This window comes from Callorhinus ursinus, unplaced genomic scaffold, assembly GCF_003265705.2.
Source record: "Callorhinus ursinus isolate GAN/ISIS: 27379988/994484 unplaced genomic scaffold, GSC_fseal_2.0 scaffold48, whole genome shotgun sequence".
Classification (NCBI taxonomy): domain Eukaryota; kingdom Metazoa; phylum Chordata; class Mammalia; order Carnivora; family Otariidae; genus Callorhinus; species Callorhinus ursinus.
Window position 1 is genome coordinate 5,793,322 of NW_027397110.1, and position 24,308 is coordinate 5,817,629.

Sequence of the window (24,308 nt, forward strand, 5' to 3'; positions counted from 1 at the left end):
GCTGCGGGGGCTGTTTTGATAAAGAAACACCAGGTCACTATAGCAGCGGGACAGTATCTGGCGACGGGAGTGAAAGATTATAATCGAGACATATTGGCTGTCACTCTCCATAGATAAGGTCTGGGGTGTGGAAGCGCACAGGGAGACTGCAGGGGGTAACGGAACAAGGACGGAAGAACCGGCTCTCTCCGGGCCCTCCTGCTCGCTCGCTGTGTGCCTGTGAGGCAGTCACTTAGCTTCTCTGAGCTTTGTTTCCCCATCTGTGCCTGCCTACCTCACGTGGCCATCCGGAGGAAGGGAAGGCTGTGAAAGCGCCAGATCACTAGTGGCTAGCATGTTGGCTACATCTTTTGTTTTAAGACTTGGTGGCTGCCCTTGAGTTCACAGGCTGGTTCTTGTAAAGACAAGGCCTACGCAGCATAGGCTCAGGGCTAGAGAAGTGGTATGGGCAACACATGCTCCAGTAGTGGTGATCTGGGGCGGCTTCCTGGAAGAGGAACAGCTTCAGCTGTACCTTAAAGAATGAGTGGAAACTTCATGGAAAGCAGGGGCATAGTCAGGGGTAATTTCAGAAAGATGCTTCAGGGCCATATTGTGAAGGATGTTGGGGATACCAGGCTGAAGAATTTGGATCTGTTCCGTAGGCACTGGGGAGCCATCGAATGCTTTTGAGGAGTGACAAGATGGGTGTTCTTAGGGGCGTGAGTCTGGGAGGTGGTTCGGAGGATGACAGAAGTGGGAAGAAGCTGGAGGGAAGCACAGCAGTGAAGAGCTGAGGAAGTGAACTCAGGCTGGGCCCTGAGGGAGGGCCAGTGGGAGGGTGGGGGGGGGGGGGGAGTGGCTTCCGCACACCTGGGAGGGAGAGCTTCAGAGCCTGGAGCAATTCTCAGTTGCCCAGCAGGGGGTGTATGTGGGGAAAGGGGTTTGAGCCTTGAAAGTAGAATTAAGTAAACATTACAAAGCTAGTGAGTTGTTTTCACTCCTGAGCCATGTGAGTAACACCGCTCTGAGTGTTCATGCATAGTCTACGCAGACCGATGTTTTCATTCCTTGCGGGTGGATATCGAAGAGTAGAATTGCTAGATCACGGGTGAATAGGCTTTTTAAGAAACTGCTGAGCTATTTTGTAAAGCAGATTTGTGCCATTTTGCATTCCCACCAGCAGTGTGTGCAGTTCCCCACGTCCTCACCAGCACTGTCTGTCTGGCTTTTTAATGGCAGCCGTGTTTGTGGATGTGAAGTGGCTTCTCCCTGGGGCTTTGATTTGCATTTCTCTGATGACTAATGGTGTGGAGCATCTTTTCCCGGGCTTATGGAGCGTGCGTAGGTCTTCTTGAGAGAAGCCATGTGAAAGGGATGCATTTGTCACTGCTGGCAGGAGATGGTGACTTACCTTTAATTCTGTGGTGGAAGGTTTCATTGGCTCTTCCACGAAGCCTTTACTGACAGCTCTTGTCTACACTGGTGTCTCCTTTCTCTGAAAGTGTAAAGCAGAAGTGACATCATATCTGAGGCCTAATGCCTTCCAAAGGAACTGCCCCTGGCACTTAAAATAAACTCAAGCTCCTCGCCTCTCTGGCCTGTCTCCCACCACCCTCTCCCTTCTGCACCTGCTCATTTTGCTGGAGCCACAGCAGCGGCCTCTGAGTGCCTCAGGGCCTTTGCACCGGTGGTCCCCTCTACCTGGAATTCTCTCCCCCTTGCTCGTTGCAGGCTGGCTCCATCTCACCCTTTGGAGCAGCCTGGCCCTCTCCTCTTAGAGAAGCTCTCCTGACCATCCTTCCCTGATGAGCCACGGTCTCTTATCACCTTCTGTTTGCTTCAAAGCGTTGATCACTGTCTGGGATTATCTTAATCAGTTGTTTACTTGCTTCTTTACTTTCTGCCGCACAAAGCCATCAGCAAGGGCCACCCCAGCCTTCAGCTGGCACTGGCCTGGCAAGAGCAGGCACTGGATAAGTGACCCTTGGATGACCGGCCCGAGGAGACTCGGGTGTCGGCTCACTTGTGACTGTCCTCACCCTCCACCCGTGTGGCTCCTCCTGCCCGGGCCTTTGCCATCCATCCCCAGGCTGAGGTGAGGCAGAACTTGAGGTCAGGGTGACATTCCGTCCTGCATGTCCTCGATGGTCACTTGGTCATTTTTGGACAGCGGTCCGAGCAGCAGGCCTTGGGGGCATTGACAAGCCAGAGCAAGGCCAGGCAGTGTCTGAGGAATGGTTTAAAATCTGAGGAAATATACTCTTTAAGAAGAGAAGATTTAAGGGTAACACAAAGTATTTGAAGGGCTGTAGGTGAAGAGGAGTCATAGGTGATGGGATATTTCATGGGGGTGTCTCAGAGGGCAGAAGAAATGAGGAGGATGTCGGTTTGGCTTAGGGAGGGCCTTTCTGTTAGCATTGCCTATTCTGGAATGGTTCCTCTTACGAGGTAGTGAGCCTCCTGTCCTAGAGAGAGTACCACTCCCCGGGGTGTGGTAGAGAGGATACAGCATTGAGAAGGCTGGAACAGGTGGCTTGTCGGGCCTTTCTCCCTCTGAGCCCCTAGGAATCCCCTCAGCTGAAGGTTCGTGCCGCACTGTCCCAGCGTTCAGAGGTGGCCTAGTGTTTTGATCTGGTGCTTCTGGAAAAGAGGAAAGCACCATTTCAGGGCAGGGTGAGGGAGGCGAGCCGCGTGCATGTGCCAGCCTGGGTACTGGCCAGCAGGGAGAGGATAGGCCCTACTCCAAGGCCCCGGGAGTGGATTTTCCGCTCGCTGGCTGAGTTGTGGAATATTCCTCTCCCCCACTGCAGGTCGGCCCCGGGAGGGCAGGGGCTCGTCTCACTCACCACGGCATCCCCAGTGCCCACAACAGCATCCAGCACGTAGTTGGTGCTCAGCCGACCGGACTTCAAAGCCTGGCTCTGGAACCCAAGTCCTTGGGAGAATCCCTGCCCACTCACTTGTCGTCTGCTCTCAGCTCCTTTGCCTCTCAGCATCCGCCTCCTTGTTTGCTCAGTGTGTGTGGTGATGTGAGGGTGACCGTCATCCCTGCCAGCCAGGAGGTTGCTCCCCTGCTCTCCTCGGTGGCAATGATCTTTGTGGCTGGGTCCCGCCTCCTCCATTCCCACTGTCCGTCTGCTGGGCAGGCAGTTTCCAGATCCCACCCACTGGCTCTGGGGGAGAGCACCCTGGCTGGTGGAGCCAGGATGTGGATGGGTGCCAAGGGAGGGTGAACGTGGTGCTGGCTGAGCGCTGGGCTGCGTGAAGGCTGAGTCACAGCCACAAAAACTGAGGGGTGTGTCCTGGTGATACAACACTCACTTCCGGCCAGGAGGGTGCTGTGTCTCATGGCTCAAGGCAAGGGAGCCCAAACAGAAAGGCTTTGAGAAAGAAAGGAAGCAGGACAAATGGAAAATCTGGGAATCCCCTTAGCTTGTGAGGATCTTTGGCGCCTCGGCTCCCCACCGGCGTGCGGCCTGGCCTGTCACGTGGCCTAGGGTGGCTTTCCCGTCTGCAAATACAGGTGGACCTCTAGGCACCGCCTTCCCAGCCATCCATGCCCCCCGGGCCCATGCACTGTCTTGTCCCAGGACCACAGCTCAGGCTGTGTTCCCCCAACCTGGCGTGCTCTTCTGCAACCCCCCCCCCCCACCTGCTGAAATCCTGCCCTTTCCTGAGGCCTAATTAAAACACCGTGTCCTTGAGGCCTCACGCCATTTTCTGATGCAGCACCTGCCCCCTCCTCTGCCTGCCCTTGACATTTCAGGCTTCGGGGACTATGCCCTGCAAGTCAGTTGATGTTCCACACTTACCTTAGGCTCATCTCTCTCCCCGACACTGGATCATCTTCCCTTCCTGCCTCCCCCCTACCAGCTTGAATATGGTTCTGATGGCCTCAAACATTTTCATATAACTCCACACATATTTAACCAAATTGATCACAGGTGCTTTTTCTGATCTCACAGTTCTATGACACAAGAGTCTGTAAATACAAAATGATTGCCCATTGAAAAAAATATATATATTGCCGCTTCCTGGTACTTACCCAAACGAGCTGACAACTTGGGTCCTCACAAAAACCTGCACATGAATGCTCACAGCAGCTTTACTCATAATTGCCCAAACTTGGAAGCCACCAAGATGTCCTTCAGTGGCTGAATGGATACACTGTGTTGCATCCAGGTAATGGAATATTATCACAGATAATAAGAAATGAGCTATCAGATCACAAAAAGACATAGAGGAAACTTAAATGCATATTGCCGAGTGAAAGAAGCAAGTCTGAAAAAGCTACCTACTGTGTGGTTCCACTCCATGACGTTCTGGAAAAGACCGAACTTTGGAGACAGTGAAAGACCGGTGGTTGCCAGGGGTTGGAGGGAGGGCTGGAGGGACAGGTGGAACACAGAGAATTTTGGGGGCAGGGCAACTATTCTGTATGACATGGTAAGACGGACATTATGCCCTGGTCAAAATCCATCAAATGTAGGACAGAATGCGGCCTACTGCGCACTGTGCATTTTTGTGAGTAATAGCATTGGCTCATCAACTATAACAAATGCACTACACCAATATGGATGTAAATAGTGGGGAAATCTCTGGAGGGGGAAAGGTGGATAGGTGGGAACTCTGTACTTTCTTTTTTTTTTTTTTTTAAGATTTTATTTATTTTTGGGTGCCTGGGTGGCTCAGTTGGTTAAGCGACTGCCTTCGGCTCAGGTCATGATCCTGGAGTCCCGGGATCGAGTCCCGCATCGGGCTCCTTGCTCAGCAGGGAGTCTGCTTCTCCCTCTGACCCTCTTCCCTCTCGTGCTCTCTGTCTCTCATTCTCTCTCTCTCAAATAAATAAATAAAATCTTTTAAAAAAAGATTTTATTTATTTTTTGACAGAGAGAGACAGCAAGAGAGGGAACACAAGCAGGGGGAGTGGGAGAGGGAGAAGCAGGCTTCCCGCGGAGCAGGGAGCAGGGCTCAATCCCAGGACCCCGGAATCACGACCTGAGCGGAAGGCAGATGCCCAACAACTGAGCCACCCAGGCGCTCCAGGTGGGAACTCTGTACTTTCTGATCAGTTTTTCTGTAAACCTAAAACTGCTCTAAAAAAGTCTATTCATTAAAAATAAAAAAAAAAAAAAGAAATCACTTTTTTTTCTATGGCACTGAAGATGTTCCTCCCTTGGAGACTGCGTGTCTCCACTCTGTGTGATTCCTCTCTTTTCCTCCCCAAAGGCCTGAGCCACAGGAAGAGCTCCAGGGGCTTTCCTACCATGCCCGGTGGTTTACACATCTGCACATCTGCACATCAAGGGTCTGGGGGGCAAACAGTACCTGAGCCCGGGGCAGGGGGCTATGTGGTCCTGAGAGGCCTGGGTTGGGCCCACCACGGAGGAGGGCTCTCACACTCACAAAGGTTGGGCAGAAATGGCTGCTGCAGATCCTGGCATCACTCCTCCCTTCCCGAGCTAGGTTTGTCACTTCTCTGAACCTCCCTTTTCTCATCTGTAAATGGGGAGGATAATTCCTACCCCACAGTTGGGAGGATTACATCTATTCCTGGACGGCTTCCTACTGTCGGACATGGGGATGGCTCCTTGGATCTGGTTGAAAGGCCCACGGACTTTTTAAAAAAAGGGTCCAACCTGTAATTTGACAAATGAAGACAGCAGGAGAGTTGCAGGAGATGACTTCTGTGTTCTCAGCAAGCGGTTTCCAAAGAGGGAGTGGGCTATGTGGGAGGTCTTCTGGAAGTGTCCAGAGGAGGGCCTCCAAGGAGGAGCGGTATTTGTCTGGGAGGGCACATTAGCCTATCAGCTGGTGAGGAATAGTCAGCAGGAGCCAAAGCAAGAAAGTTGGAGAGAGCACCGCAGAGCAAATGCCCAGAAGCAGCCTCCGACATCTGGCAGGGCTCCAAAGCCAGTGCTCAGGCAGACTCCCAGACCAGGGAGGCAGCCTCTGCTCTCTCTGTGCCCTCTCTTCTGAGAGACTCCGCATGGTCCGGGGAGTATGAAAGGCATGATTTGGGAGCCAGACAAGAGCTGTATGACCTTGGACAAGTCACTTTACCTCTCGAACCTCCGTTTCCCCAAGTGCAAAGTGGGATTGTTGTGAGTGGTTGTATATAAAGCACACTCATGGGGCCTGACACCATGGAAAGGGGTCATTTGGGTGGCAGCCATGATTATTATTGGGGGCTGGGAGAAACCAGGGCCACTTGAAGCACTGGACCCTCCCTGGGTGCCCAGCCCGAGATCTGCCCCAGTAGGTGCTCACTGTAGGACCCATGAATGAGGGAGTGGTGGCTCTCTGCCAAGACCTGGTCCCGGGGAGGGCCTAGCGCTGGGTGCCACTGTGGACACACCGCACGAATGCCGTGACCTGTAATTAACCCAGGACTGGCTTGCTGGGCGGGTGGACAGGCTCTCCCTGGTGCCCACGTGATACTCTGGTCAGCCTCAATGAGCACACTTGCCACAAATCTGAAATCCCAGCTGTAGGCTGGAAACAGTTGCACAGAGAACAGAATTGTCACAACAGGAAGGACGTGTTTGGAGCCTGCTGGAGGGACGGTGGAGGGAGCCTCGGCCCTGCTCTCCTGCACCCCAGGCCACCCAGGAGCGGCCAGACCCCAGATGCCTAGAACATGGCTACGAGGAGCGTGTGCTTGGCAGGGTGCTGGATTCAGCCCTGGCCAGCCGCCCCTGACCTTGGTCTTGAACTGTAAGGAGGGTTGCTTGCCCATAGCCTTTAGGAATCCGCCTGCAGTCGACCTCAGGCCAGCAGCCCCTCACTCCCACTGTCCCCATTACCTGCCCCTGATATGTATCCTCTCAAGGCCTGCTTATCTCTTCAAGGATCTACTCAAACTCTGCTTTTCTCAGGAGCTGCCCAGGACCCCAAATATTTGCTTGGGCCCCTCTGGAGCCTTGCTCGCAGCCTGCCTCCTCTGGTCTCCCACCCAGCAGGAGGTGCTCAAAAGTGGGGAATGTGTATTTTTCATTCATGCCTCCCTTGGTCCCCGGTATTATGTGTCTGCTCTGTTAGAGGGAGAGGTAGCGTTAGCGTGGGGAAAGAATGTTGGAGAAGGAACCAGAAGCCCCAAGTTTGAGAAGGACCCCTGGTGCTGATGACTGGAAAACCTGGGCAACTCACCTGACTTCCCTGGGCCTCTGCTTCCTCACCTTAGAAGGAGGGTAGGCCTCACCTGCCGTCCTTTGGGGTCTTCTGGCTTTGATACTCTCTGGTCCCAGTTGCTCTCCCCAGCCTCTTCCAGCCATTCTCCTCCCTGCCCCCTGCCTGCCCCATGCTGCTAATGTGAAATCATCGATCCCCGTGCCTGTTAACCTGCTGGCTGCTTATTCTGGTCTATCGTCCTTCATTCATGAACCTGGAGAAGAAAAGGAATATTCCTTAGTCACACACACTTCTGAGGCTCTGCCACATGGCGTCGACAGCGCTGGTTCAGTTGATTCAAAACCATGTGTACTCACCCCGGCAGCTTCTAGCTTGAATCTCTCATCTGCCGCCCAAACCCAGAGAGAAGAGAAAGTGGCTGGCATGGGAGGTCCACCAGGCAGAGGAATTGCTTGAACTTGATATGAAGGGTCTTGACCTCCCCCACCTTCCCACCCCCAGTGCGGTTGTTTGGTTTGGAGGGTGGGTTTGTTTGTTTGTTTGTTTTAAAGATTTTATTTATTTATTTATTTATTTGACAGAGAGAGGGAGAGCACAAGCAGGGGGAGTGGCAGGCAGAGGCAGAGGGAGAAGCAGGCTCCCCCCACAGCAGGGGGAGCCCGATGTGGGGCTTGATCCCAGGACCCTGGGATCACAACCCTATCTGAAGGCAACTGAGCCACCCAGGCGCCCGGGAGAGTGGGTTCTGATGTGTTGTTCTCAGACTTGCTTGGACACTCCCACGGAGGGAGAAGGGGGGACGGGGAGATGAGGCGGAGGCAGGAATGAAGCTTGGGAGGAACAGAGGGCCGTGGGAGTGGGAATGCAGGCAGAGGGTGGGGCAGCCTGTGAGAGCGAGATGGTGCCCACATTCCTCCGTGGGTGATAACCTGAGAGCGAGGCCACCTCCCCTGGAACAATGTCTACTTTCCGAAGCAGCGCCCTTTGGCTCTGCTGCTCTTGGGCCAGGGAGTGTGGGAGAGGGAAAAGGAGCCTGCATGTCCACTGGGGTCTGCCAGGCCCCTCACCTGCTCACTCTTCCCTTCGCAAGCCAGGAGGTGGATCTGGCAAGCAGGTGCACGATGGCATGAGCCAATACCAGCATCCATTGGGCTGGTACCTACCGTGTGCTGGGCACCGTGGGAAGGATTTTTCATCTATTACTGCATTTAATTCCTCAACGGCCATCCTGTTAGGTAGGGGCGAGCCATCACTTTCCTGTCCAGATGGGGACACTGAGGCTGAGAAGTGAGGTGACTTGCCCAAAGCTGTATGCTAAAAACAAACAACCCCCCCAAAAAAAAGAAAAAGAAAGAAAGAAAGAAAAGAAAAAAAAACTTCAAACAAAAGCAAAACAAAACAAACTGAAAAGAATGAAGAACCTCTGAGCCTGTGACTGAGTCCTAGGCTTTTCTAATTGCTGGGGGAAAAAATCTTTTTAGCAAAAGATTAAATAGCCCATGTCGCCTAGGCCCCTCCTCCTCCTTTCTTCTGACACCATGAAGTGACTGGGACCCGGGTAAATATTAACCACAGTGGTGGTGTCTGTGGAAGCCTGACCTCCATCACCTGCTTCTTGTACTCCTGCCTTGATGGTGGCATTATGCCACATATAATCCTGGGCCTGAGATCATTCCATCAGGAAGTGACCCACCCACCCCAGGAGAGGTGTGGCTGCCCCTGAGGCAGAGTCCCCCTCCCCCCCATCCAGTATTTCACAGATGGCGACTGAACACGTCAGGTGCAGACACACGGACGCAACAGCTGGTCTGGGGGCCGGGAGCAGCCCTTGATGGCTCCCCACTGTCTTCAAGTTCTTTCTTTTTTTTTTAAACAAACCTCTTTGGTTTTATTCAAATTGATTTTTTTAAAAAACTTTATTTATTTGAGAGAGAGAGAGAGAAAGAAACAGCATGAGAGGAGAGAAGGTCAGAGGGAGAAGCAGGCTCCCCGCTGAGCCGGGAGCCCGATGTGGGACTCGATCCCGGGACTCCGGGATCATGACCTGAGCCGAAGGCAGTCGCTTAACCAACTGAGCCACCCAGGCGCCCTGTCTTCCAAGTTCTTTGTGTCTTTATCTGTAGCACTCTCCATGAAATCTTACATGTGATCAGTAGCAGCATTTGATGGGTGTACATTTATTTTATAATGTAATTATGGTATACAAGTTCTTTTATAAGTTCAAGTTTATAACATTCACCTGTGATAAAGCGAATCAATAAGGGCAAAGTCACTTTTTTTTTGATGAACGCACATTTTGAGGCTGCTGCAATGTTTTAAAAAATTAGGTTTGGTATGCCATTTTATTTTGTATCAAGGAAATCTGGAATCACAGACGTAGTTGCATATGGTAACATTGTATAACAAAATAAAACAAAATTTTGTTATACAATCACAGGATGCCCTTCTATTTAGCTGATCCAGGAGCCCGCCAAGGGAAAGATGACACTCTGGATTGAGAATACAATCACTCTTGGCATCCAGGACCTTCTCATCCTCCTGAATGGCAGGAACTCAAAGAGGGACCGTGGGAGTGAGCCTGTATGTTCATCAGAGAGTAGAAAATACTTTATACAATGTAGCACAGAAAGTGGGCATTAAGTCCTTCCTTCAAAGTTTCGAAACATTCACTTTCATGCATTGGTTTCCTTGTTGCCACTTGTTCCACTTTGGCACAAATGGCAACACTGTAACCCCGTGCCACCCCCTCCACACTTTGTAAAATATGAAGAATTCTTCAGGAATAGTGCTTCCAAACCATATGAGGCATAAGAACCAACTGAGGAACTTGTGGAAAATGGGGCGCTCCTGATGCAGGGTGTCCTGGAGTTGCCCACAGTGGGAAATGCTGTCCCGTGGATGTGACCACGTCCTGCTGTCTCTGGGTGGGAGTTGGTCTCAGGCCCGAGTTTCCTACCCAGCAGCGTTGAGTGGAACGTGGCCCTCGTCAAGTACAGCTATGTACTTGATGGTACAGGGTTACGTGAGCAGACGTGCACAGGCCAGAATGGAGCGAAACAAAGCGAGGCAAGAAAGGCCGGGATAATTGCCTCCTAATCAATGACACATTTGCAAGGAATCCAGATCTTTCTACAACTTGGCAGGGAAGAGCTTCCTTCTGAGGTATATCCAGAAATGTGTGCCTCTAGTCGCAACACTTAACGCTTAGCTGTCTCTAAAATTTTTTTTTAAGATTTTATTTTTATTTTTTTAATTTTTATTATTTTTTTAAGATTTTATTTCTTTATTTGAGAGAGAGAGAGAGAGAGAGAAACAGCATGAGACGGGAGAAGGTCAGAGGGAGAAGCAGGCTCCCCGCTGAGCCGGGAGCCCGATGTGGGACTCGATCCCGGGACTCCGGGATCATGACCTGAGCCGAAGGCAGTCGCTTAACCAACTGAGCCACCCAGGCGCCCAGATTTTATTTTTATTTATTAAGAGACAGAGAGAGAGAGTGGCAGAGGGAGAAGCAGGCTCCCCGCTGAGCAGGGAGCCCGGTGCGGGACTCGATCCCGGGACCCTGGGATCATGACCTGAGCCAAAGGCAGACGCCCAACCATCTGAGCCACCCAGGCACCCAGCTGTCTCTAAAATATTAATAGTTGATGCCGGGCGCCTGGGTGGCTCAGATGGTTAAGCGTCTGCCTTCGGCTCAGGTCATGATCCCAGGGTCCTGGGATCGAGTCCCGCATCGGGCTCCCTGCTCCTTGGTGAGCCTGCTTCTCCCTCTGCTTCTCTCTTTCTCTCCCTCTCTCTCTCTCCCTCTCTCTCTCTCCTCCTCTGTCTCTCATGAATAAATAAATAAAGTCTTAAAAAAAAAAGAAAAAAAATAGTTGATGCCAAGTACATGTTCTTGCATCTGGCTTATTTGATCACAGTTAAACAAATTTTAAAGTTAAATCTACCCTGAGGCACTCCTATAAAATGTGTGTGTTGGGGGGCGGAGGGGTCCTTGGACACACTCAACAGCGGCCAACTGTGCCAGGATCCGTCCTCAGAGCAGGTATGATCTCATGAATCCTCGAGGTTTCCCTAAGCACTTGATTATATGATTACCCCCATTTTACAGTTGGGAAAATGGAGACCTGGAATGACAAAGTAACTTGCCAGCACCCATAGCTATTTGCGGCTCCGCTGCCTTCCCCACTTTATTTCCCCTTGTGCCTCCAAGGCTCTGGCCAAGAGGAACCCTCCTCTCCTCCTGGAGAGCAGGATTTCTTGCCTCTGGGCCTTTGCTCGCCTCATTTCCATTCACTTTGGATCAGTAAAATGCCACTGCCTTCAATATTGTTGCCCTCCCACTGGAGGGTTTCTGTTTCTTGAGGATCACTGCTGTCCCTTGATGGGGAGGTCTCTTGTAGACTCCGTGTCTTTGCTGGGTCTTCTCAGGAGCAGAAGCAGCAGGACCCAGGTCCATCCCTCCCTGAACTGCCAACTACCCCCTGCCCTGCCCCACACATTGTAAACACTGGAATTATTTATAGAGTGAATGTCTGTAGCGGATTTTGAATTTTTTTAAAGATTTCATTTATTTGTCAGAGAGAGAGAGAGAGAGCATGCACAAGCAGGGGGAGCGGCAGGCAGAGGGAGAAGCAGGCTTCCCACTGGGCAAGGAGCCAGATGCGGGGCTCCATCCCAGGATCCTGAGATCATGACCCGAGCTGAAGGCAGACGCTTAACCAACTGAGCCACCCAAGCTCAGTTTTTTAGTTTTTTTCTTGAACAAGGAACATATATCACTGTGTAAGAAGGACTATTTTACCAGCAATACAATTATATCTGGGTTTTTGTTTTTTTTGTGAGAATGTTTTGATCTCAATTAAAATACATGTTGACTTGGGTCGTGTGTTTATCCAGACTGCTTAGCGGGAAATGACTAACAAAGGACTGAGTCAGTCTTGGTCCCAGACCCAGGTAATGGGCACATTTTGTGGGGAGGAGGGGACAAAATGGCAGTTGACATGACTACATGTTAACTGCTCAGATACTGAGCACTCATACCTGCATGCCCAGAGCTGCCCTCCATACTTTTACTTTTTTGTCCCACTTACCCCTGACCACAACCCTGTGAGATGCGCTCTGTTATCACCCCCAGGTCACAGGTTGGGACACAGATGTGCAGATTGCTGCAGTGACTTGCCCAGGCCCCTCCGTGGGGAAGGGACAGAGGCAGGTTTGGGCTCCAGGCCAGTATGAGTATGATTGAAGAAGGAGGCTGGATACACTATTGTGGAATGTTTGCGGGGATCAAAGATGGGACGGTCACAGCTGGCAAAGGGGAATTCTCTTTGGAAAAATACCCTGATAAGCTGCCGGGATGGAAGACAAGACTCAAAAGAGTTCAGCAACAGTGTCAAATTGCTGGGGGCAAGAAAATGAGAGGGATTTTGGTTTTGCCCTAATGTTAGGAGTTAAGCAGTCAAGGTCAGGGTCCTCAACAAGAAAGTATGAAGTCAGGACAGCTAAAATAAAACAGCACTGACATCCTGTTCTGCAGCTTAGACAGGACCCGCACTAACATTCTGCTTTGCAGCCCTTGCAGAAATGACTTCTGCAAAATGTCCTAAAATAAGATAGTTAACCACAAAAGCATTTGTCAATATCACTGGCAAGGGGCAGTTAAGGCCTAAGCCCCCAGATGTCAGCCAAAGAAGATCATCAGCGCATAAACATTAACCTAACAGTAGACGGATACGTGACCAAAGCCCTGATTGGCACGACTCAGCACAGCCTGGCTGCTTAAAATAGTTCAAGAGAGCTCATAAAACCCCTAAACTTAGAAACTCCAGGGGCAACCCTCTTGGGCCCCCCTCCCTCTCTGGGACTTTTATACTATCGCTCAATAAACTTTGCTTTGCTGCTCACCACTCTTCATCCGGTTTACCTCGTCATTCTTCCAAGTGATCTGACCAAGAACCACGGGCACTAAGGGGACAAAAATCCTGTAACACTAAAAAGGAAAGAAAGAGACAAGAAAGGAGCCAATGTGTAGATGCTGGAGTGCTGCCTGGGTCACATGGCTAGGAAGTGACCTCTAGGGCTAGGAGCCCAGAAAGGCTCAGGAGGTGTCTTGTCGCTGGGCAGTGCCAGGCTCACCGCCTCCCTGTGGTGTCCAGTCCGCAGGAACCCCTTCCAGCCTCACCAGTGCTTGGTGTGAAGGGGGATGTGTGTGAGCATGTGTGTACAGGAGAAAGGGATGGAGGGCAAGAACTGAAGAGCAGGAGGCTGGAGGACCATGCAGGTCACCGGCACCTGTTCAGAAAACTCTAGCCACAATTATCTATTGCAAGCACAATGCTACTTTCCAAACAGTTTGGAAAGTGAGAAACCACTCTATTTCTTTGTGGTCTCTCTCAGTTCCTATCCATAGGTAGTAGAATCATATACTCCCCACCATTTTGTGTCCTGCTTTCCCTTTGACCATTTTAGTTTGAGCATTTTCCAGCATCGCTACACCGTCCAGCACAGGCCTGGGTTGGGGGGGGACCTGGTTTCTAATCCTGGCTCTGCCATTTACTCTCTTTACTCCAGCCATCCGCCCCACCCCCCACCCCCCCAAGTTGCTCAGGCTCCAAACCCTCCCTTGGGCATAGGGTTTTTGTCCTCTCCAGGAGGACCACAGGAAGCAATGCTTGGAAAGTGCTGAGGGTAGTGAGCCGTGAATGCAGCAATGTTTTACTCATTATTCTCTCTTTCTGTAGAATGGGGCTGATAACCCATTAGGCAAGGTCTGGTAAGAACTAGAAATAAAGTGGTCCATTGTGCAGTGGCGGCTCTCCCTGGCTGCTCCGTGTACACAAACACACACACACACACACACACACACACACCCCACCCCACCCCCGGCTTAAACTAAGCGGCTCAAGAGGGATCTACACCTGTGGCGGGAATCTGAGGAAGCCCTGTTGACACTGGCTTTCCTGAGTGCCTCAGGAGAGGAAACTTTCAGAACGACTACTTCCCTGAACCCCCAGTCAGGTGAGGTGCTGCCCTCCCGCGCCCCCCGCGCCTGGGTACCAGCAAAGCCGCAGGACTCAAACCCCAGGGAGTGAGCCCCGCGAAGCACAGCCCGGGAGCGACCCCAGGACAGTAACCCCTCCCCGCCCGCCCGGCACCCTATCAGTTGATTAAGTAGGCACTGCCCCCCCTTTGATGGACAGGAGACGCCGCCAATGGCGCCTGGGGGAGGTCCTTTTGTGCCCCCAGGGAGCGTGCCACCTCCTTGCACCCTGGCCCAATCTGGGATGCCGAAGGGGCCGTGGGGCGGGGCCCGGCGCCCAGCAGCCAATGGGACGAACACAGCGGGCGCAGCGGGGGCGGTGCGCTGGTGGCTGGCGGCAGCGGCGGCCGCAGCGGGGCAGGGCAGGACTGAGCAGCGCGGCAGGAGCGAGGGCGGGAGCCGGACCCGGAGACGCCGTCGCGGCCGGAGCTGGGTGAGCGGCGGCCGAGGTGAGGGCCGCGCCGCGACGGTTGGGGCGCCGCGGGCGGACGCGGAGGCGCGGGTGGGCGGCGGGGCTCGCGCCCTGTCAGGCCGCCGCTCCGGGGCCGCGCTCCGCGCCTGGGGGAAGCCTCTGCGGCCGCGCGGCCGACGCGCGGACTTCCTGTCGCCGTGGGAGGGGGCGTGTTCGGGGGCCGCGGCGGGCGCCGGAGGGCTGGTGAGGGCGGGTGGGAGCCGCGGGGGGCGGGCTCGGCGCGGGGCTGCGGGACGCGGGCGGGCGAGTTTTCGGGCGGGGGGTCGCCGGAGAGAGAAGTACCGCGGCGGGGCCCGCGGGCTTGGAGCTGCTGCCGAGGGGCAGGTGGGCGGCTCCAGAGAGACTCGGGGAGGAGCCGCGGGCGCGCTCCAGGGGAACCCGCGAGGCCGAGGGGCGCAGAGGTTCGCTGGGGGACACGCGGGAGGCGAGGGCGGCTGCGGGAGCGGCGCGGGAGCAGCGGTGTGGCTGGTAAGTGCCAGTTGGAGGGCAGGGCTGGGTCCGAGGGGTGGCGGGGGCAGGCGGGACACAGACGCGGATGAGCTTATTTGGGGCACTTGGACGACAGCCCTTCCTTTCCACTCTCCCCGTGTCTCTCCTGTCTCCACGGGCGGCGAGCCCTTCCTTGCAAGCAGATCCTAGGGCTGGGGGGCACAGGCAGGAGAGGCTGGGGCTGTTTGCCCGTCCACCCTCGGAGTTTCCCAGACTGTCATTGATTCTTAGAAACGTGAGCGCTTTCTCTCTTCTGGGGTTTCCGAGCCTGCTGGCGCATCGGAGGGGTTCCGGGCTGGAGAGGTAGCGATTTCTGCCCCCTAATTTCAGTCGTTCATTGGGGTTTTGGCTCCACCAGAGAAGGGCGATTTTCTTTTCGTTTGGAGCTGGTCGGGAGAGCAAGCTGTGCTCTCTCCTTGGGGCCCCGCACAGCTCTAGCCTCTGAGGATGCTGCTCTCCAGTTGGGTGCCCAGGGGAAGGCGGCCTTCAAGGTGGGGTGTGTGTGTAACCATTCCTGGGTCTTTTCTACTCCCAACTATCCTGTGTTCTTTTTTGTGGTTAAGGAGGGTAGGCTGCCCAGAGTCTCCGCGGCTACTCTTTACACTGTTTACCAAACACTTCCTGGCTGTCCTGATGAAAATCAAGAGAACTTCTGAAAGAATTCAAACCTGAGCTGCTGCCGGTGAGCTCACAGCTTCCTTCCCTCCTCTGCAGTTGTATGCTGAAGTTCTGTTTTAACCCTCCCGGGATTGCCAGCTTGGAGCCCAGGTCGAGGAAACCAACCAGGTGGGCGCAGTTGAACACCAGCCCTCCGGTTCTGGCCCCAGATGTTGTTACTCCACTTGATTCACAAGCCTGCTTGCAGCCTCCACATACAGGCATTGAATAGGAGCCAGTGCAGCTTGGGTTTCTCTTGATTCATTCACATGGGAAACGAAACTCATCTGTGTGCGTTGAAACTTAATTCTAGAGCTCGGCAGTCAATCTCCTTGGTGAGGTTATGCTAGTTGATATATGAGGTCACATCAAAAACTTTTCTGTGGTGTGTGATTTTCTTTTGAGAAGTGTCTTCAAGGTTTTAAAGAAACTGGCCGGTAGGCTGATGATGTTTATTACTTGGGAAAGTAACATAACACAGAGGTATAGAAGAGTGATTACGTCTGTACTCTTGATTGACTTTTTTGGAGAAGAATAAAAACCCATTTGAATGGAAACAGCTCATGCTGTTTGGGAACTGGAACTTTATTACTTTTAGTCTTAAATATATGAGAGGTCATAATATTTAAATAACCTAAAAGTATGCATATGTAAAAAACAGTGCTTGGGTTTCGGGCAGAGCCTGCTGCTAGGAGATAAGGTTGTCTTTCCCTAGTCCTGGATGCCTAATCCAAATCTCTGATAGCCAGACCAATGGGGGTGGGAACTGAGGGGCATTTGTCCTTTACCTTTTCATTTTCTCCTCTATTCACTTGAAAGTCTGTGTAGACCAAGTTAAGGACACGATGCTCAGGTTTCCTGCTTATGACAGGGTCATCGGTCGATTCCAGGATGTTATGGAATATCAAAAAGATTTCATAGATTCCTTAATAATAGTAATGGTGCCTTGTGTTTAGAGATCGGGTAGCATTTACCAAGGGCTTTCTGGCCACCCTCACCTGAACTTCCCGGCTGACTCGAGCCTGCCTTATCTGCCATCAGATTGTCATGGCCGCTTTGCGGAGGCCACCCTGTAGATTATGGGGGTAATGACCACATTCATGTGAACGGTAGTGCTGGCTCAGTTTTTTTCCCAATTAGGTTGTTTGGAACTGCAGTGGCATACCTGAGAGCAGTGTAGCAATGCCTCAGTTATGAAGTCAGTTTGCATTCCACACGTAGAGACCTTTCTTTATGGCCCTGGCAGTGATCCTTCACACACCTAAACGCATCTCAGTGCCTGAAACCTGACTCCTGATGGGTCCCAGTCGTGGTCTCTGGGATGGCTGTGTAGGAATTCCTTCAAATATTTAGTATTCAGATAATTATGTTCTGCCTGCTGACTGGAGACAGCCTTAAAAGAGGAATTTTCAAAGTATACTCAGAAGTATTCTGTGCCATGCTACATTCTTGGCATATGTGTAGTTCCAAAGATAACTATTTGAAGAACAGTGGCCGTCTAAGACCACACGTGCTGGTAGTTTGATTAAAAGCACATAAAACAACAGTCTCCTTTCTTTATTGATTTCTTTTTGTTCCTATGATTGAACATTTATGTTTGTTTAGTAAAATAGCACCATGTAATCTATTTTTTATTTTCTAGAATAAAATTTTCATTTTGTTTTTAATTATTTTTAAAGATTATTTATTTTAGAGACAGAGAGTGCACGCATGTGTGTGGGGGTGGGGGGGTAGGGGTAGGGAAGGGCAGAGAGATAGGGAGAGAGAGAGAGAGAGAGAGAGAATCCCAGGCTGAGTCAGCACTGAGCCTGATGCAGGGCTCTATCCCAGGACCCCGAGATCATGACCTAAGCCAAAACCAAGAGTCCGATGCTCAACCGACTGAGCCACCCAGGTGTCCCTTAATTTTTTTTTAAAGATTTTATTTATTCCCTCCCCCCCCTCCCCCCCTCCCTCCCTCCCTTTCCCTTCCCTTCCCTTCCCTTCCCTTCCCTTCCCTTTTTTCTTTCTTTTCTTTCTCTCCACACTGGGGCTTGGACTCACGACCCTGAGATCAAGACCTAAGCTGAGATCAAGAACTGGATGCTTACCTGACTGAGCCACCCAGGTGCTCCTTAAAGATCTTATTTTTAAGTAAACTTTATATCCAATGTGAGGCTCAAAGTCACACCCCAGGTTTAAGAGTCAACACACTCCACTGACTGAGCCAGCCAGATGCCCCCAAATCTTTATTTTTTAATTGAGATATGTTTGACATATACTTAACGTGTGTTTAATTTCTTTTTTTATTTTTTTTAAGATTGTATTTATGTGACAGAGAACATAAGCAGGGGAAGTGGGAGAGGGAGAAGCAGGCTTCCTGTAGAGCAAGGAGCCCGACACGGGGCTGGATCCCAGGACTTGGGATCATGACCTGAGCCGAAGGTAGACACTTAATGACTGAGCCACCCAGGCGCCCCGTGTATTTAATTTCTTTAGAAAAATTTCAATATCAAAAAATCATTTGTTTCCTGGCTGCAGGCACCGAGCTAGGTAGAGAGGGGAATACAGAAATGAAGGAAAAGCTGTTTCAACCAGCAAAGACCTCAGGAGGAAGCCTTGAGAAGAGAAAACTGAGGGTAAAAACTTTGCTATGACTTTAGCAACACATGTGCAGCGGCTTGTGTAACACACTCTGTGGCTGTCAGATTTGTGTGACTTTTGTCCTCCCTAGAAATGTGGCATGGTGGAGTGGGAGGAGCATGGATGGAGTTGAGCCTTGGGCCAGCCTTTTCCCTCACTAACCTTGAGGCCTAGGATAGTCACATATCTTAGGGTCTCAGTTTTTATATTTGTAAGATGAGGGGCTGAGAGGTTCTTAACCTTTTGAGAATATAAAAATTGTGGCCTCCTTCCCAGAAAGCACGCAGCTTCAGAGGCCTGGGCCAGATTGAGGACTCCGGGATCACCCCATCTCTAAGCTCCCTCTCACCGATGATATTCTATAATCCTATTTTCTCAGTCATCTTTAGGCTAATAATAATGATGACTTGTATTTATAGAGGCCACATTCCAAAGCATTTTCACCTCTCTTTTTTTTGTCCTTAAAACGTTTCTGAGTGGTGTGGGTGGTGATGGATATTCATTCTTCTGATGAAGAAAGGGGTACAGGGCTGGCTACCACTCTGGTAGGATCACACAGCCAGAGGCTTGTCGTGGGACCAGAACTGGGGCACCTGGTTGCCAGCTTGGGGTTTTTCCATTAGGTTTTGCTTCCTTGGTGGTTGTCATTACGAGTTATGTTTGGCAGTGTAAATATCCCCGAATGTGTCACTTGCGGAGGAAACTATTTGCTCATCTGCTGAAAGGACTGTTTTTTTTGTCTGAATTTGGATCACTAAACACCTTTCTGCCTGACTGTCAAAGGGATACTTATTTTATTTTTGTTATTTTTTTCTTGCCATATTTTTCATAGGGACACATTTGTAGGACTTAGGTGTTTTGAACAGACTTGTTTAACGTTTATTGATTAAAGGGTGCATTGAAATGATTACTGCTCAGTTGCTTAGCACTTGAAACACTTGTGAAATAAATGTTAAGTGAAAACTCCAGATGTTTGACTTGTTCCATCCAAATATGTACTTACAGATGAGACATCCCTTCCAGCCTGTGAGCTGCTGGGTGGGTTTGAGAGTTGGGTGTGGATTGTGCCAATGATCATGACTACCCAACAGTGGCTTCTTGTGGCCTTCAGGCCAGATTCTGAATATTGTAGGAACTGATTTTTTTTTCAGTTTATTAACAGAGCACAGTCTCAGCTCTTTAAAGAGCTCATGTATGCCAAAGAAGGTGGAATTTTAAAGACTCACAGATGTTAAGTGGTTTATTACTCATGAAAAGAATCATCGTAATAAAGATGATTTGAATACTCAGATATGGAGGTATAGGAGGATATACAGTAGGTATCACTCAAAAGTGGTATGAGTCAATGTGTGGTCCTGTCTTCCTGTTATGTCTGGTACTATTATTCATTGTGCAGACATGGAAAAAGGTTATTTGTTCGTTTCATGATGCACTTCTTTAGGATACTCACAAGGATGAGGCAGACATGCACGATCTCCCTGACATTGAACAGAAAGCCTGATGCCATGTGTCATCTTCATTAAATGCATTGCTCCCCAGAGAGAGGGATTGGTGGAGGCTGAAGGCAGAAGTGAATCTGAGCATTTGGAAGTCACCAAAAGTAGAAGCCTGGTCAGGAAATGATGCTGTTGGAGGGCAAGGCCCATGACGAAGGGTAAGCACCAGGCTGCCTACCACCTTTGCAGGGATGGTGTCGAGTTAAACACGTGACCTGCCATAACGCCTCTTTCATTAGCTCTGCTGGTATTTACAGTCCTTACTCTGGCCAGGAAACTTGCATCCATAGGTTGGCCCTTCTCTTCCAGTGGCCTCCTGTCTGTGATTTAAATATTGATAGAGGGGTACCTGGGTGGCTTAGTCGTTAGGCGTCTGCCTTCGGCTCAGGTCATGATCCCAGGGTCCTGGGATCGAGCCCCGCATCGGGCTCCCTGCTCGACGGGAAGCCTGCTTCTCCCTCTCCCACTCCCCCTGCTTGTGTTCCCTCTCTCGCTGTGTCTCTCTCTGTCAAATAAATAAATAAAATCTTAAAAAAATAAATATTGATAAAGAGGCAGGGCTGTCACTTGTGAACGCCATTAGGCTGCCATGTCAAAGTGCCTGCTTTTTATTTTAATTTCACTCCTGGGGCTGAGAGTGTTTGGGGAAGTGGGCAAGGTTGGCCGAAGTGGGGGAGGGGGCATCCTGGCTGCTATGTGTGCAGTGCACCTGGCTCTTCCCACAGCTCTGGAATCCCAAGATTAAGGTGACTCTTGCACTCTGGAGAGGCAACTCAAGTAAGGCGGCGGACCTGGAAGCCATCACATTTCATTGTGACAGTAGCAGGTAGGAGTGTGTACAAAATAGAGGGGACAGAGGTGGGAGGGTCTGACTGCCTTCAGGACACTGCAGAGAGCTGACCTTCAGGGAGGTGTTTTTGGAGTGGTTTCACCAGATCCACAGGTGTTCTCCAGCTGGCCATGCTTGGAAGAAGAATCCCTGGCAGAGGTCCAGAGCTGTGAGCAATGTGGGTGTGTGAGTGGCTTGGTGTGAGAGGAGCCCCTTAAGGTGGAGGGAGGGAAGGCTGGGTGGGCAGGCTTCAGGTTGGGTAACCTGCCTTGCATGCCAGGCTCGGGTTTGGACCTCCTCCTGGAGGATGGAGTTCAACAGGGAGCTGTTTCAGGGCAGTAGACACAGTAGGTTGAAGCTCTGCACAGAAAGGAAATGTCAGTTGAGAAGTCAGGGATGCAGACAGGGAGGGGTGATCCAGGTATAGCTCGTTTTATTATATATATGGGATAGGTCTATGTCTGTCTATATCCTATATAAAAATACTTATTTTTAATATTTTATTTATTTATTTGACAGCGAGAGAGGGAACACAAGCAGGGGCAATGGGAGAGGGAGAAGTAGGCCTCCCGCCGAGCAGGGAGCCCGATGTAGGGCTCCAACCCAGGACCTTGGGGCTCCATCCCAGGACCTTGGGATCATGACCTGAACAGAAGGCTCTGCTTAACAACTGCGCCACCCAGGCGCCCCCAAGTAGCTCATTTTAACAAAGGTCACCGGTGTCACTGGAGGCTCAAAGATTGCCATCAAAGTTTCCAGGAAGCAGTGGCTGTACTCTCCAGTGAGAGAGGCTTCCAGAGCGGGATTGGCAGCAGTCTTGCCTCCATTTCTTTGTCTGCATTTGTGTATTTTGTTGGTTCTGCTGCCTTTTCCGTATGGCTTTTGGTCACAGATCCATGCAGTCAGGAGGTAACTTTCACTGCCAGAAGAAAGGCCCTATTGCAGTGAGGTGTAGGAGGTAACATGGATTCAGAGTCACACAGCCCCGGGTTCAGCTCTATCACAAGGTAACTGGGTGGCCTTCCTTAGCCACATGCTTCAACATCTTCAGAACTGGGATGCTGACAGCCTCCTCCTCCTCAGACAACTGAGGGAGGGCAGCGTGGGGTATTGGACCCTGAGAGGTCAACACCTGTGCCAGGTCCATGGTGCTGGCTCAGTAACTTTGCGATTGCTCAAAGTACAATGTCTACTGAAGTGAATTTGCTAATTAAGCAAAATCTACCATTAAAGTGCTTAATTTGATGTTATGTTATCCAGTTCTATTGAAAATCCTCCTACAGTGTGTTCTTTTCTCCAGCCTAAATGTATTTAGTCTATTTGGACCTTTCCTTGGTGACTTGGGGTTGTAGGGATGATGTTGATGTGGGCGAGGCCTCTGGCTCTGCATGGAATGCCCTCCCTCCCATCCTGGCACTTGCCAGGCCTGGCTCCTGTCTTCCCACCACCTCTCTGCTTCTGTCCGCTCTGCCCTTCCTGTTGGGTTGAGGGCCTGAGGGTGGTCCTATCGTCTCTGGGTTGTGAGGGCAACCCAGCCTCGTCGAAGCCTTGCTCCTTCTGCGTTGGCGATTCTGGGGCTGAGTTAAATGTTCTAGGTTATAGAAATCCTGAGCCTAGGATGACAGGCTGATGCTGTGACTGGAGGCGCATGTGTGAGGGTGATGATGGCTCGTGCTGAGGTGACGAAAAATATCAGGACTTGAGAAAGCAAGTTGTCAGGTATATCATCTGTGTAAAATATTTAAACATAGACAGCAATGGTAGTTAAGGTTGCAGAATTATGGAAAGTTTCTCCTTGTTTCCGAGACTGCACTATTACCCTTTTACTTTTAGAATTAGTATTTAAGTAATAACTTGATTTTATTTTATTTTTTTTAAAGATTTATTTATTTATTTGAAAGAGAATGGGAGAGAGAGAAAGAGAGAGCACATGAGAGGGGGGAGGGTCAGAGGAGAAGCAGACTCCCTGCTGAGCAGGGAGTCCGACGCGGGACTCGATCCCGGGACTCCAGGATCATGACCTGAGCCGAAGGCAGTCGCTTAACCAACTGAGCCACCCAGGTGCCCAGTAATAACTTGATTTTAGAATGAAAATAAATATATATAAAAACAGCTTGGTTGTGTAGGCACTTGCAGTTTACCAGAACTTTCCCATGGCTTGCATTTTGTTTCCAAAGCAGCCGTGTTGGTTGGCTTCCCTCTTTCTTGTTCAGAGGAGAAGAGGGAGGACTGGAGGGTTGGTGGTTTTGCCTGAGGCGAGCTGGTCAGGACCCCACACTGGCTTCCACCCTAATTTGGGCTCAGTGGGGCCTCTGCTGGCGCCTGCAGGCAGCCTTTAACATACAGAATAGCCTAGTGTTTTGAAGTTTCCTGTTCAACTGAATGAAATTTATAAGTGATGCCCAAACCATACTTTGTGAACATTTTCATATTTTAAATTATGTTTGTGTTCCATTGTACCCAATTATGTTGTCGCCAACTGAGCGTGCCAAGTCTGTGAGTTGTGGTCTTCGGAGGAACCACAGAGCAGGCTGTGCCCCCTGCACGGACCTCCAAGGCCGCTGTTAGTGGGTTTTGTAGCTGACTGGTTGCTGGATGATGGAGGCTGGCCTGCCTGGGTGCTGTTTAGCTTGGACATGACAGTGTTTTAATTAAGGAAGCAATTGTGATGTCTGTACCAGCAAATGCATCATCAGCTAAGGGGTCTGGGCAGGTTCCAGTGAGGAGGACCGCGACAGCGGGGGTTGGTCAGGGGTGGGGGTCACCGTCTGGGACGGGACCCTGGGTTCTGGGGTTTCTGAGGGATCATATAAGAAGCTTTACATTCCTACTCATTTCATTCTTGTAACAAGATAGCGTTAACTCCATTTTCCACATGAGTAAGTCAGAGCTCTGAGAGATGAAGTGACCCTCACAGGGTCATCATCAGAGCTGGCCTTCCACTTGACTCTGTAGCCACATTCTTTTTTCTTTTTTTTTAATGAGCTCTATGCCCAACCTGGGGCTTGAACTCATGACCCTGAGATCAAGCGATGCACACTCTACCAGCTGAGCCATCCAGGCGCCCTTGAAGCCCCACTCTTGCCATTTATCCTGCTGCCTTGAATAAGTGGATTCTGAGTCATTCGCCCTCATAACCTTCCCTCCCCACCTCTCAGAAACAGAAAAGAGGCAAGTTATGTGGTCTCTTGTTTTAAGATGGGATCTGCGCCCGCCACTAACTTGGTTCGGATAACCTGAGTTTGTAGCAATTTACACGGCAGGAGGGCAGGGGCAGAAAAGGGAGAGGCTTCTCCACAGCCCCGCTGCAAGGTGTGTGATTAGGATGGTGGCCGTCACCCACCCGTCAGTCGTCTGTGCGGCTGCTGTCTACCTGTCCATCTGCTGCCCCTGTCCTGTTCCTGACTGGGAGAGCGGAGGGCAGCATGCCTGGGGATTCCAGAGCTCCTGGCTTAGGTGTGCCCTTTCCTCCCCTTCCACTGGCTGTATTATTATTGTTATTTTTTTAAAGATTTTATTTATTTATTTGGCAGAGAGATACAGAGAGAGAACAAGTAGGCAGAGAAGCAGGCAGAGGGAAAGGGAGAAGCA

At 50.9% G+C, this 24,308-nt stretch overlaps 1 protein-coding gene across 4 annotated transcripts in view; it reads left to right on the forward strand.

Moving 5' to 3' along the window:
- Positions 1 to 14,467: 14,467 nt before the first annotated feature.
- PACSIN2 (protein kinase C and casein kinase substrate in neurons 2) overlaps positions 14,468 to 24,308 on the forward strand; it is a 133,297-nt gene continuing 123,456 nt past the window's right edge. For 2 of the 4 annotated variants that reach the window (XM_025881925.2, XM_073882677.1), the window contains exon 1: positions 14,468 to 14,601. The gene's annotated coding sequence lies outside the window, so the exon portion shown is untranslated. Of the gene's footprint in view, positions 14,602 to 15,880; positions 15,900 to 24,308 lie in introns of those variants that run through there. The other 2 variants (XM_025881927.2, XM_073882674.1) reach the window with 2 other exon arrangements.